This window comes from Homarus americanus, unplaced genomic scaffold, assembly GCF_018991925.1.
Source record: "Homarus americanus isolate GMGI-L3 unplaced genomic scaffold, GMGI_Hamer_2.0 scaffold33556, whole genome shotgun sequence".
NCBI classification, from domain to species: Eukaryota; Metazoa; Arthropoda; class Malacostraca; order Decapoda; family Nephropidae; genus Homarus; species Homarus americanus.
This window is the reverse complement of record NW_024713392.1, coordinates 246,710-262,754: the sequence shown is the minus strand read 5'-3', so window position 1 is coordinate 262,754 and position 16,045 is coordinate 246,710. Positions and strand designations below refer to the sequence as shown.

Here is a 16,045-nt window from a genome sequence, read left to right as displayed (position 1 = left end):
GAAGTGCAGGCACCAGTCTGGTGGCCCTCCTTTGAACATTTTCAACCAACTGGCAGTCCCTAGCATATCTTGGGGACTAGATGGGGTAACAGTACTCCAGATGGGGAAGCACTTCACTCCTGAAGATCGTTACGAGGGACGGAGCGTCTAGATATCTGAACGACCTTCTTATAAGACCCAATAATTTATTTGCCTGATTTACCTTCTTCTCGCAATGGCCCGAGAACTTCAGCTCATTGTCAGCATATACACCTAGGTCCTTCTCACACACAGTCTCAACTAGGGCAGTTTTTTCATCCCGTTGGGACATATGATACGCCTCCTTACCGTTGGTATGCCCCAGGTGCATCCTCTTACACTTCGTGACATTGAATCTCAGCAGCCATTTCTTCGACCATTCCTGGAGCCCACAGAGGTCCTTCTGTAGTTCTTCACAGTCTGCTTGGTTCTTAATTTCCCGAAATAACTTGGCGTCATCGGCAAACATTTGTATGGAGAAGTGTACAACGTCAGGCATGTCATTTAAGAAACAAACAAACAACAGTGGGCCCAATACACTGCCCTGTGGTACCTCACTTGTGACAGGTACAGATGACGATTTCGTGCCATTAATCACCACACACTGCTTGCGGTCATGTAGAAAGTCTATCCACGCTAGGACATTTCCCCGAATTCCGTAGCCTTCCAGTTTGATTTTCAACCTTCGTGGGATACACTGTCGAAAGCCTTGGCAAAATCTAGGTAAATATTGTCGATATTACCACCCCGTTCCAGAATATGTGTCCAAATATCCAATACTTTGAGCAATTGTGCTAAGCAGGAGCGCCCCGGCATAAAACCGTGTTGGCAATCTTTTACAAGGTTGTTTCGTATTAGATGTTCCATTGCGGCATCTCTGATAATACTCTTAAGTACTTTACATATTATGCTGGTCAGGCTTACCGGTCTACTTTATGACACCCTTTCGCTCACTCGCTCATTGATATACTTCCTATAGGTGTAGATTGCATAAATACATCGTATTACTGTATTCAATGAAAAAAACATGCATGGAAGCTCACTGTGAGAGGAAGAGTATCTTATCGCCAAGAGGTGGCTGTTCAACTAACTGCGCTACCTCCTTTGTTACTATTTTTTCTCCCATGATTGTAACTTTTATGAGGAAAAAATAATATTCACACTTTTTACTTACTTTTATCCTCTTCTCCACTGATCAACTCATTAGGGTGGTTGGTCATGTCTCGGTTTCACACTGTTGGCTAGTACTGGGCATACACTGGCTCCTGAATGTATCTGAACTTGCTGCAGTATTGGTCAAGTTTGAGCTTGAAAGTGCTCACACTTGGTGCCATCACAACACTCTCTAGCAGTTGTTCCAAGATTTCACAATTCTCACTAAGAAAAATTTTGCCCTCACAGTTTTCTGGTTGTATGTCTTCTTCAACCTTGGGCTGTGACCCCTTGTGGGGCAGGCTTCTGCCAGCTCCAAGTATTGACAGTTGACTGAGCTGTGCCCACTGATATGTTTGTACTGTTCACCTCAATTAGGTTACCCGTTGCCCATCTGTAGTATAAGCTAGGCAATTGCAGGCGCTCTAATCTCTGGATAACTGTGGTTCCAAAGTGCAGGCACCAGTCTGGTGGCCCTTCTTTGGACATTTTCTATCAACTGACAGTATCCTAGATGTCGTTATAATACTATAGTATTTTCATATTTGTGATAATGTATTGAGAAACAATTAATTATACCTACTTATTGGGTTCGACATTCAAATCCTGTTACCTTATGTAATAACTCACTATAGCCTAGTGATCAAGTCCGACCTGTAGCAACTCTACCACCTTCGCTGGCCCTCACACTCAACTTATCAATTCTCGAATAATTACTACCATCAACCATTTGTATTACAAAATTTTATAATAGATGGTCAACTGCTACACCCTTACTACTATAATTATTCTTCCTCTATTTGCATTGTGTAGGATATACATTTCCTCAAGTCTTATGACCTCACTATATTTTTTTCCCATGACTGTCCAAAAGTAATTTTCTGACATTTATAACTATTATAATTCCCAAATTTTCACTGCACTTTTTTTAAAGTGGTTTAACCTACAACAATATTATTGCAATTTTATCTCTTATAGAAATTTTAAATTTATATTGATGTAACAAATTGAGTGAAGTACTTGAGGTTTGGTTAAAAGTCCTAGGTGTATGTACTATACTACTGCTATAATAAATCTGAGGGTCTCACCTCTACAGTTGCCCTTTTCATCCTGAAATGAGATTTAAACTCGTGGTAAGTAGTGTATAGTGGGGGACGATTTGCTCTACATAGTTCTCCACCCTTGTTGGCTGCTCGTGTCTGGGGCCAAACTGTTCGTCTTCATTTCTCTGCAGCAGCTCATTTCAGCAGCTAAAGCTGGATCATTATCCATCAGTTCCTCAAATAGGATAGAGTGTGCTGCAACAAACCCAACTGAAGGTGCATGGTAAACCATTATTCCTGCAGGACACCATTAAGACCCACGCTGTGATAAGCATAACTGTAACAACCATCCAGTTTGTTTATTTAGTGCCCGATGACATCACAAACTTCAGTTCGCACCATAACGCGCTACGGTTTTCCTTAACGTACATAGAGTGCAACTGAATGCACCCCAGGTGACCATATTGACTGGATCTTTTGGGCACATCTTTATCATACCCCTGTACACTTTTCTTGTCCAATTATTATCAACGACTTCATGACAATTTTAGTGGTGCTTCGGCGTGCAGATTTATTGTAGATGATAGATGATAAAGTAAGGTTCATATTGAAATGAGTAAACAAACCTGAAGAAAAAATTATTGAAATAATACAGCGCTGTACATTGAACGAGTCAAAAAATCAAACCAAACAATTAACAGCAAGGGGGGAGGAGTTTATCCACCAAGACTATTTGAACTTGGTATAGCTGGTTGTTACTGCCATAGTCACCCTTATTGTCTCAAGCATATATATATATATATATATATATATATATATATATATATATATATATATATATATATATATATATATATATATATATATATATATATATATATATATATATATATATATATATATATATATATATATATATATATATATATATATATATATATATATATATATATATATATATATATATATATATATATATATATATATATATATATATATATATATATATATATATATATATATATATATATATATATATATATATATACATACAGTGAAACCTCGATTAACCGACCACATATGGGGGGAAGGGGCCGACGGATAATCGAAAAGGTCGGTTAATAGTACATAAAGTCTACGGAAATAAAACATACATTTTCAAAGTACCTTTCCCTAACCTACCTCATTTAAGTCCCTCTATTCATTTTTGTTCATTTGCCATTCATATTTCAATAGAATTTGCTTTAAAACATTAACCACTTTAGTAAATAAATATGTACCAGCACAGAAACCGTGAATAAAAAATGGAAAAGTCAAAGAACATCATCACAAAATTGTGACCAAGTCCCAGGTTGCTGATCTGACTTCCTGCCTCATTTACACACAATTGCAGGGTCTCAATTGTTTCTCTTACTATTGACAACACAACATACATACAGGTACATTGTTTCTCACTTGATTTTTTTTCATTTTTGCATTTCTTTATGGTTCTTTATTATTGTTATTATTATTATTAGCTTTATCATTATTAATATTATTACATTATCGCCCCCCAGGCCCCGATGTGGGTCAGTGACCTGTGCCCGGGTGGGCTAATCCCGTATAAAAAAAAAAATAGGGGTTCGGGATTGACGGTTAATCCGAAAGTCGGTTAATCGAGGTTTTACTGTATATATATATATATATATATATATATATATATATATATATATATATATATATATATATATATATATATATATATATATATATATAAAATTTTCATCCACAAAGTATTGTCTTCTCCTTCACCCCCACCATCGCCTCATCACTCTTCCATCACTTTCCCTTTTTTTTGTATATGTCTAATTACAAAATTAATATGTCTTTTGACCAAGATTTTTTACTCATTGTATGACTTTCTTCTCAATGGGTCATGTGTGTTAAAAATGTATCACTATTTTTCCTTTTAAATGTGTAAGATTTGACATGATCACCCACCAAGTCACCACCCACTAAGATCCATTTTCAAAATTCTACCCCAAGTTTTGTTATAATTGGACTGTTATTTTAATTCCAACATATTATCCAGGTACAAATTAGTCATAGAATTTAGTTAGTAAACTTGTTCGTTGGATCAAGTAATAATAAGTCTTTAAGATCACATTATTATTTTCGTAGACAAACTTAATGTATGGGATTTTTTTTTATCTCTAGCAGAATATTAATTCCTCTTTAAATTAGCAGTGGTGTGTGATACAGCTGTGATGTCTCACCATCTCAAAAATCTGTGTACTGTACTTACAGAATATCATAACCTAGGATAGGTGCATTGTCAGGTTTCACACATTGTCATTCTTACACTAGACCTGAATAGGCCAAAAGGATCTCTGATCAGTTGTAAACATCCTTGTTTCTGAATACAATATTGTGCAAGTCCGAGTTTATTATTTTACCTTGTGCAATATATACTGCTAGAAGATGGTTCACCCAGTTTATTGTAAGTACCAGGTACTTTCCTTTTGAGATGTGGCAACCAAGTGGATGTAGCTCTCAACTTTCATTCTAAGGTTCATTGTTTCACACCCAGTTCACACACACCTGTTATTGAGTACCTGACTTTAGAATTGGGGAAGGTGGAGGTGAGGAGTGTACTACTAATGCCTTCTTTTGCACCAAAATACGCTGAGAGTGCAGTGTACTCAATCATGAACGTAGGTGTGGTGAAAGAAGACTAGAGTCGACCTTTTTCTAGGCTTTATTGTTCATATAACTAACCAAGGGTAGTATGGCATCTGGAAGAGAACAAAAGAATATTCTATTAAGTGAAGGGAAAAATGAAAATTACTAATACTGTATAATATAACCCCCAAACAAAACAAAACCCAATGATTAGAAACATAGCATATGTACATACACACATAACAAGATAGAAGACATGGGTTCAAGTGTACAAGTGTAGCTTAACTTTATTACATTCTACCCATCTTGCTGAATAAGACATTAGGACATCTGTAAAAATCAGGCTTCCGACGTACACGACCCGATCGATGAGGAAGCGAGGGTGAATCTGTCAAAACAGCTTCATGCAGACGAGCATCACTTAAAGGGTTATCCCCGACAGGAGATTCAGCCACTGGAGTGCCGGGTGTAGGTTCAAGGGGCACTGAGGTAGATGCCTTAGGTAACTCGGTCGGTTCAGGTTCGGGATCAGCAGTACTGTATATGTAACAGCTTGTCCAGCAGGGGCCAGATCTCGGAGTGACACAGTAGACGCGTCCATCAGGGAACCGAACGTGGGCATACAGTGGATTGGCTTCCAGAAGCTCAACCTCATCAACCAGAGGGTCATACTTACTCTTCCTGACATGTCTTTGTAGCAAGACTGGTCCATGAGAGGAGAGCCAGGTTGGCATCGAACTACCATGGGCTGATCGGCGTTGTAAGTTGAACAGTTTTTCATGAGATGTTTTGTTGGTGGCAGTACACGACAGAGACCGAGTAGAATGAAGTGCGTCAGGTAACACAGATTCCCAATTAGTTTCTGTGATGTTCTTGGACCAAAGAGCGAGTGTAATAGTTTTCCATATTATTCCGTTGTCGCGCTCACACTGACCATTTCCTCTCGGGTTGTATGGGGTAGTTCGGCTGGTAGACACACCATAACTAGTGAGGAAATCTCTCGGCTCTCGGTTCATGAAGGAGGTGCCTTGATCCAAGTGGACTAAGCAGGCATGCCGAATATAGCGAATAACTGACGCAGACACTTGATGACTTTTGCGGCGGTCATGTCTTCGCATGCAAACGTGAAGGGGAATCGTGAATGCTCGTCAACCACGGTTAGTAGGTATCGATTTCGGGAAGTCGACTGCAAGGGACCCTTGAAATAAATGCTTAACCATTCAAAAGGCTGATTAGCTTTGATGAGGGCAGTTGTGTCGGGTTTGTAGAACTGAGGTTCAAGCCTGGTACAGGTAAAGCACTCAGTACATACCATCTTGATGTCATCTACAGAATATGGTAAATTGTGTATGCGGATGAAGTGAGCCATCCTTGTAACTCCTCGATGACATAGCTGCTGATGGAGATCCGACAGATTGTTGTAGTTGGTAGCCGAACAGAAGGCTCTCGATAGAGCATCAGCACTTGAGTTTTCAGTCCCTGGCTGATAGACAATGTCGTAGTCGAAGCAAGCTAGTTCGACCCACTATCGTTGGATCTTGTTGTTCTTGATTTTCCCAGCTTCTTGAAGTGGAACATGAAGGACACAGATCACTGATCGGTGATGAGAGTAAAGTGTCTGCCAGACAGGAATTTTTTTTTTTATCCTCTTCACCACTGATCGGCTCGTTAGCCGCTTGGGCGATCGGTCACGTCTCTGATTACTTTTCCTTTTCTTTTATCCTCTTCACCAAAAGATTGGCTTACTAGCCGCCCGGGTGATCGGTCACGTCTCTGTCACGCACTGTTGGCAAGTACTGGGCATGCACCGGCTCCTGAATGTACCTGAACCCGCTCCAGTGTTGGTCAAGTCTTGTCTTGAAAGAGCTTAACCTCGGTGCTGTCACAACACCTTCTGGTAGATTGTTCCAAGAGTTTACAACCCTCACTCCGAAAAAGTTTGCCCTCACAGTTTTCTGGACTTGCGGCTTCTTCAATCTTGAGCTGTGATCCCTTGTGGGGCGAGCATCCGCCAGCTCCAAGTAAGGACACTCGACTGAGTAGTGCCCCCTGAGATGCTTTTACACCTCAACTAGGTCACCCCTTGCCCGTCTGTAGTATAAGCTAGGCAAGCTCAGGCTCTCCAATCTCTCAGGGTAGCTGAGGTGCTGAAGTACAGGCACCAGTCTGGTGGCCCTCCTTTGAACATTTTCAACCAACTGATAGTCCCTAGCATATCTCGGGGACCAGACGGGGTGACAGTACTCCAGATGGGGAAGCACTTCACTCTTGATGATCGTTAACGAGGGACGGACCGTCTAGATATCTGAACGACCTTCTTATAAGACCCAATAATTTATTTGCTTGATTTACCTTCTTCTCACAATGGCCATAGAACTTCAGCTCATTGTCAACATACACACCTAGGTCCTTCTCACATTCAATCTCAACTAGTGCAGTTTCTTCATCCCGTTGGGACATATGATACGCCTCCTTACTGTTGGTATGCCCCAGGTGCATTCTCTTACACTTCGTGACATTGAATCTCAGCAGCCATTTCTAAGACCATTCTTGGAGCCCACAAAGGTCCTTCTGCAGCTCTTCACAGTCCGCTTGGTTCTTGATTTCCCGAAATAACTTGGCGTCATCGGCAAACATTTGTATGTAAGAGTGTACAACATCAGGCATGTCATTTATGAAACAAACAAACAACAGCGGGCCCAATACTCTGCCTTGTGGTACCCCACTTGTGACAGGTACGGATGACGATCTCGTGCCATTAATCACCACACACTGCTTGCGGTCATGTAGAAAGTCTTTTATCCACGCTAGGACATTTCCCCGAATTACGTGCCCTTCCAGTTTGATTTTCAGCCTTTCATGGGGTACACTGTCGAAAGCCTTGGCAAAATCTTGGTAAATATTGTCGATATTACCACCCCGTTCCAGAAAATGGGTCCAAATATCCAATACCTTGAGCAATTAATTGTGTTAAGCTGGAGTGCCCCGACATAAAACCGTGTTGGCAATCCTTTACAAGGTTGTTATGTAGTAGATGTTCCATTGCGGCATCTCTGATAATACTCTCAAGTACTCTACATATTAGGCTGGTCAGGCTCACCGGTTTATAGTTGTTCGTGAGTGACGATCGCCCTTCTTGAAGATAGGACTCACATGAGCCACTTTCCATTCACTGGGGACCTTTTGTTCCTCCAGGCATTTACAAAACAGGATCTTCAGGGGCTAGGCAAGCTCGTTGCACAACTCTCTTAGCACTCTAGGATGCACCATGTCAGGGCCGGGACTCTTATGAACCTTTACCTTGACAGTTTATTTCTAATACCCTCTTCTGTGAGCATAATGTGGGTCAGTGCTGTGTCGAACCGTCTGTCCTCAAACGCAGGAAGGTTAGTTGCATCCTCTCTTGTGAACACCGAGGAAAAGAAGCTGTTCAATGCCTCAGCTTTATCCTGGCCAGAATCTGCGTAACTACCATCCACCAGCCTTATGTCTGATACTCCTACTCGCGTTTTCAATTTCGACTTTGCATAGCGGTAAAACGCCTTTGGGTTTGACTTGACCTCGCTTGCAACCAGCCTCTGGAACTCCTTTTCAGCCCTCCTACACTCTATCTTTGCTTGGTTTCTGGCTTTTGCATACATCCTCCTGTTTTCCTCATCGTTTGACCCAACCCACGTCTTGAATGTCTGGGTTTTCTTCTTAATTCTGTTGACCGCCGCATGGTTCATGTGTAGAGATCCCCTCGTATTCCTAGAAGCACTGGGTTTGGTCTTGGGTATATATTTAACGATCAAATGGGTCACTTTACTTCAGCGTAGTGTCTGCGATCTTGTACTTTAATAAGTCAGGCCAGTTGATACCCCTCATCTCTTCGCTCATCCCATTGTAATTTCCCTTGTAATATTTGCACCTTGGCCTGGCCTTATCCTAAACTAGGTAACAGTTAAATCTGAATGACAACACTATATGGTGACTGGTGCCAACTGGGGCAAGGTGTTCCAGTTTGGGCACCATACCCTCCTCGTTTGTTATGATGAGGTCAAGTGGCTTGGGTGTTTGCTCCCCTCTGTAATGTGTCGGGTCTCTAACATGTTGGAACAGAAAATTATCTCTCAGAGTTTCTACAAAAAGAGTAGCAGGGTTATTCAAGTCATTCGGGGTGGACTTGTTTCTCCAGTCGATGTCGCCATAGTTAAAGCCCCCATGAAAAGGAGGTGGCTAGGGTTGAGCATCGCCGCGTTGTTTATTAAGGTTCTTAAGTTCCTTTGATTTAGTGGGCCACAGTTTGGGGATCTGTAGATACACCCGACGATAAGTAAGTCCCCTGCGTTGTCTATTCAAGCTCTTAAGTTCCTTTGATTTAGTGGGCTACAGTTAGGGGGTCTGTAGATACCCCTGACAATAAATAAGTACCCTCTCTTTAATTTAATTTTACACCCCCACTTGGACTCTTCAAAAACATCCTCTCCGTACCCTCGCCTGGCTGGCTCTAAGGTCTTGCCTAGCATCGATAACCACGCCTCTCTTGCAGGTTTCTTGAGAAAGATTCGTAAATGAGTTATATCCAGCAATGTTGAGCTCTCATTCCTCTGGGTCGATTCTCCTGTTCTTGTACAACAGTTCTACAACTTCTTCAATATCGGGTTGATGTACCTTCAGTAGTGTTTCAAACTCCTCTCTCTTATCAAGGAACGTGTCGGTATTAGTGTACATGACATTCAAGCCAGAATTTGTTCTCGGTAACGTCTCTGCTCTTAGTAACTTCGGCCCTCCTCCATTCTCAGAGGCTGCAGCATTTGCTAAGTACACTGTATTTTGCAGGGTGTGGTTATAAATGTCAGTGTTTACACTGCGCTCGCCTCCTCCTGGCTGGTAGGCGGAGCTGGTGCCACCTTCCGGGTGGGGGGTAAAACGGATGGAGGGTGCACTGCTGCCCCTGGCTCTGTATCGGCACAAATGCTTCCACTACCCTCCCCCTGAATATAACCCATGTACACCCGTCCCCATTCCTCCTTGACTCCTCTCTCTTCTGCTTTAAGTCTTGCAGGAGCTTCTTGTGCTATTCCCTCTGCATTACCGTGCGATCTGGGTGAATGAATACACTCCGAAATGCCTTGCTCCTTGCTAAGTTTTTTGCCTGCCGAATAACCTCCCATTTCTCCTCCTCACTCACTAGTATCATAACTGGACAAGGGCTTGGATTACAAGCCGTGGCATTGTAGGGAGGAGGGCCAAGCACACTTTACATGGTAGGTCACACATTCGCCAGTAAATTGACAAATATATCTACTTGGGGCGATCACAGGTAGATATTGTACTGTACTGGTCACGTCACGTACTAGTCACTTACGAATCGGATTTTCTAGAAGTCAGACTGGGTACTCCCGGAATTACCCTGTTTTTCGACGAAAAACACAGAGCTCACCACACACATCGCACACGTCTGAGAGTGGTAATAGTTAGGTAAATTAGTTTCATTTTATAAACCATAAATAATTGATTGTAGCAGTACTATCTGATAATTAAGAATTTTCGCCGTTACTAGGATTTGCCGAGGATGAACATCATTAATTTATAGTGAATAAAATGAACCAAACTAAACCACCTAACTTATCTAACCTAACCTAGAATATTATAGTTAAATTGTATGTTATAATCCAAAGGCCCACCAAAGAAATAGAGGAACCAATTACGAGATGTGCGACAAATATGGCTCTTAGATTTTTAGTCTTCTCGGCATATGAAAGACGTAAACCACATAGAATTAATTTATGCAATTGTGTTGTTGGTGCATGTGAACACCACCAGTCTAAAGAATGTTGTGAACTCCACCATTCTAAAGAATGTTGTGAGCCACACCAGTCTAAAGAATGTTGTGAACCCCACCACTCTAAAGAATGTTGTGAACCCCACCACTCTAAAGAATGTTGTGAACCCCACCAGTCTAAAGAATGTTGTGAACCCCACCAGTCTAAAGAATGTTGTGAACCCCACCAGTCTAAAGAATGTTGTGAACCCCACCAGTCTAAAGAATGTTGTGAACCCCACCAGGCTAAAGAATGTTGCAAATGCCATCACTAAAGCAGTGTTCCCCAACCCCTGTGACCCGGGTCACAATACTGTGACCCAAACCATCAACTAGTGTGACCCGTCAGACTACTGTGACCAGGTGCTGTGACCCAGGAGCAGCTGTGACCTATATTGTGACCCACAAAAATCAGTGAACAAAGTGGATTTCCCAATAGGCACATGAGGCACGTGCCTCTGGGTCCCCAACCTTTGGGGGGCCCCGACTTCACACATAATGTGGTAGCGTATATAATAGTCAAATAAGAGCAGAAATTATGCACCGAGCTGTAGAAGTTCTCACTGTGCCCTGCATCGCCAGAATTTGGCATCAAAGCATCTACCAAGTGAGTCCGATTTGGATGCAGGAATGAAAAAGTGCGTCATTATCATCAATGATATCAAGAGCAAAGCTAAGATATCTCGCATGTTCCATGACTTCTGCAATAGGATGGGGGAGACTGAGAAGACCCTACTGTTTCACAGCGAAGTGCGATGGCTATCAAGAGGAATTGTATTGAAGAGACTCTTTTAATTAAGGAAGGCAGTTCATGGCTTCTTGAAGGAATGTGGCTCACCGCATGCATTCAAGGGCCAGGTCAAGATGTGTTCACTTCCAATGAAAAAATTGAGGCATTCAAAGCGAAAATTTCAATGTGGAAGAAAGGAGTTGAAAAAGGGGACTTTTCAGACTTTGATGAGCTTGGGCAAGTGATTGCAGAGTCCAAGGATGAAGTCATTAACGACAAAATTATGATAGCTGTGTCCCAACGTCTCACCATTCTCCAGCAGAATTTTAACCACTATTTTCCTCCTGCAAATGAGGAATAAAAGCAGAAGAATAGTTGGATAAGAAACCAGCTCCTTATCTCAAACTTGAACGACAGCAATCTGCCCACTCAAGAAAAAGACACACTGATCGAACTCCACTGTGACACGGAACTGCAACCGCACCGACTTTTGGGTAGCAGTGAGCCAGAAAGAAGCATATGACATGATTGCTGGTAAAGCACTCCAAGTTTTGGTGGCATTCCACAGCACTTACTCCTCTGAGAGAGGGTTCGCCGATCTGCTCACACTGCATCAGGAGCAAAAAAGGCAAAGGCTCGGAGAGACGATGTTGTCTGCGTGCATGAGAGTGGCAACGACAAAAAATATCGCCCCATGATTCAACTTGCTTGCTGCAACTATCCAGCAACAAAAATCACATTGAAAGTATCCAATGCCATATGTAGTTTGTGATGAGGCGTGGCTGCACTTATGAATTGTATGTGTAAGTGTTTATTATTTTGTACTTTGTACAGCAAGTGTAAATGTAATGATAAATTTTTCTGGATAAATGCAACTTATTGTAATATACTTGTAGTGTACACTCATACGGAAGTATGATTTTCCTATTAAATGTATCCTTTTTAAGATGTGACCAAAGGATTTAGAGGTGCTGAGAACTGTGACCAAGTGTTGTAAAGGTTGAGGAACACTGTTCTAAAGAATTTTGTGAATGCCACCAGTCTAAAGAGTGTTGTGAACCACACCAGTCTAAAGAGTGTTGTGACCGCTACCAGTCTAAAGTGTTGTGAACGTCACCAGTCTAAAGAGTGTTGTGAATGCCACCAGTCAAAAGTGTGTTGTGAACACCCTCACTAAAGTATATTGTGAATGCTGCCAGTCTAAAGTGTGTTGTGAACACTCACTAAAGTATGTTGTGAATGCTGTTAGTCTGAAGCGTGTTGTGAACACCATCATTAAGGTATGTTGTGAATGCCACCAGTTTAAAGCGTGTTGTAAATGCTACCACTCTAAAGTTTGTTGTGAACAGTCTCACTAAAGTATGTTGTAAATTCCACCAGTCTAAAGTGTGTTGTGAACACTCTCACTGAAGTATATTGTGAATCTTGCCAGTCTGAAGTGTATTGTGAACATCATAACTAAGGTATGTTGTGAATGCCGCCAGTCTCAAGTATGTTGTGAACGTCATCAGTCTAAAGTGTGTTATGAACGTCATCAGTCTAAAGTGTGTTGTGAACGTCATCAGCCTAAAGTGTGTTGTGAATGTCACCAGTCTAAAATGTGTTGTGAACGCCATCAGTCTAAAGTGTGTTGTGAATGCCACATGGGAAGAGACGACTGACAGTGCTTGAGCGAGTCTCGTATGGCAGAACAGCAGCTGATTCTTACAAACTCATAAGTTAACGCATGCAGCTGTAGTAGGGATGAGTAGGGACTTAGGGAAGAGGAAGGGAGAAGAGGTGGTGCAGGGGCGGATCAAGGAATATCAAAAGGGGGTTGTAATATCTTGCGTTATTTAATGGGAGAATGACAAGTCACACGGTTGGTCTAGCTAGGGCGTTTATTCTCTGTTGTTCGCTACTACGTGCCTAACACATTTCATGTTTACACAAGCCTAAACACTTTCTGACTTTGGTAAAAAGTAACATAATATATAATGTATATATAATCAATAAAGGCAGCATATAAACATACATATATATAACACTATTTCTCCCTTTCAAAAGAGAGCATGGCTGCTACAAATCCTAAATAACAAAACTTACAGAATTACCTATGGCAGGGAAGAAGAGAATAGAACAGAACAAATGTAACTTCCTAACTAAACAGTTCTGAAAGGCCTCTTCACAATTCAGATAATTAGAGGTCTAATTTAATTACAGGTCTCCTAACTCTGTTTGATCTTCTAGGACTATTCCCTCCATCAAGTTTTACAGGGGTTTCACTTACACTCTGTGCATTATCAGTAATAGACATATCATCACTACAGTCAGTTGACACAGTGAGTGGATACTGAGAAACATCATCTTTGACATCATCATCATCATGATCATCTGAAACTGTGTCAAGTTTATCATCATGTCCTGGTGCTACATTCATCTCGTCATGTGCCTGAATGATGTGATCCACATGAACATATCTCAAAGAGTTACCACATTTCACTAAATATGTCCTAGATCCACATACCTTGTCAATGACACCAGTTATCCACTTTGCATGTACAGTACCATAACCTTTAGCCATGTTCCTAACTCTCACCCTATCATTTACCTTGAACACTCTTTCACTGGAACTCTTATCATGATACATTTTTTGTTGAGCTTGTTTCCTCTCTACAACTTCAAACAGACTTGGCTTGACTAAACTTAATCTTGTTCTCAACTGTCTCTTCACCATTAACTCTGCAGGAGTACATCCTGTCACACTATGTGGCGTGGCTCTGTATCTGAGTAAGAAATTTGCTAGTCTGTGTTTCATTGATTTTCCTACAGTTCCTTGAGTTACCTGCTTGGAAAGTGCTTCCTTTACAATTCTAACTGATCTCTCAGCTGCACCATTAGAGGCAGGATGATAGGGTGGGGTCAGTTCATGCTTTACACCGTTGAGTCTCATGAAGTTTTTAAACTCTGATGATTGGAATGGAGGACCATTGTCAGAAACTACCTTTTCTGGTATTCCATGTTCAGCAAATATTAATCTTAATTCATCAATGGTGCTACCAGCATTAGTACTGTACATGTGCTTAACATCAATCCACTGTGAATGACTATCAATTAATACAAGAAATTTGTCTGTTCCCTTATCACAGAAGTCAATGTGTACTCTTTGGAAGGGACGGATAGGCCATTTCCAGGTTTTCAAAGGTGTGCTGGGTGGCATACTCCTAACATTCTGACAAACAGAGCACTCACGTACCATCATTTCTATTTCACCATCCAGTTTAAACCACCACACAAAACTTCTGGCCAGTGCTTTCATAGCACATATACCTGGATGTTCAAAATGCAGTTCATTCAAAATTTGCCCTCTAAAACACTGTGGAATTAACACTCATACCCCACAACACACATCCCGGTTCTACTGATAATTGACATCTCCTTAAATGATACGGTTGAAAGTCTAAGGATGGACAAATCTCTGGCCATCCATTGAGTGTATACTCCAGGACTCTTCCTAATACAACATCTTTCCTAGTTTCATGAGCAATCATTCCGGAGGTGACTGGAAAATCTTCTGCTATCATGGTTACAGCATAAACCTTAGGCTCTACTCCATCATTTGATCCACTACATGGCAACCTTGACAAAGCATCTGCATCGGAATGATCATCTGAACGTCTGTACTGTATCTCATAGTCATATGCCGACAATATCAAAGCCCATCTCTGCATTCTTGCTGCAGCAAATGTAGAAACAGGTGGTTTAGGACCCAAAGTTGCCAAGAGAGGCTTGTGATCAGTTATTAAAACAAAATTCCTCCCATATAGATACTGGTGAAATTTCTTTACTCCAAATATGATAGACAAAGCCTCTTTCTCTATTTGTGCACAATTTTTCTCGCTTTGGGTAAGAGTTCTCGAGGCATATGCAATGGGTCTTTCTTCACCGTTATCCATTATGTGACATGACAGCATCTAATCCATAGCCCGATGCATCACAAGCAAGCTTTAGTGTTCTACTGGTATCATAGTGGACCAAAACATCAGTACTAGACAGAGCAGCTTTACAATCTTCAAATGACTTCTGAGTTGCACTGTTCCATTTCCATGGTATCCCTTTCTTTAATAGTTCATGCAGAGGGGCTAAAACTGATGAAAGTCCACTCAAGAACCTTGAATAATACTGTATCATACCTAGGAAAGCTTTCAATTCACTGACATTTTTTGGAGCAGGTAAATTTACTATGGCTCCTACTTTATCTTCTATAGGTCTCAGCCCTTCTGCATTCACTTTGTAGCCAAGATAAGTTACTTTTTAGCTAGGAATGAACATTTGCTCTTGTTGAACCTGACATTGTGTGCCAACAATCTTTCGAATTCTGTGGCTAGGGTTTTGACATGATTTTGGATGTCACTGTCAACAATAAGGACATCATCCTGAAAACATAACACATTGGGAAGACCCACAAGAATTTTGTCCATGATGCACTGAAATAACTTTGGTGCACTTTTAACACCATAAGGCAACCTTTTGAACTTATACAATCCTTTATGAGTGTTGATAGTAAGGTACTGTTGACTTTCAGCATCAACAGAGACCTGAGCATATGCTTGGAACAAGTCTAACTTAGTGAAAATGGTTCCACCTGCTAGTGCA

The 16,045-nt window shown here is 41.2% G+C and overlaps 1 pseudogene; it reads right to left on the bottom strand.

The window, feature by feature from the left end:
• Positions 1-1,259: 1,259 nt before the first annotated feature.
• Positions 1,260-7,866, bottom strand: LOC121871925 (annotated as a pseudogene).
• Positions 7,867-16,045: the final 8,179 nt, after the last annotated feature.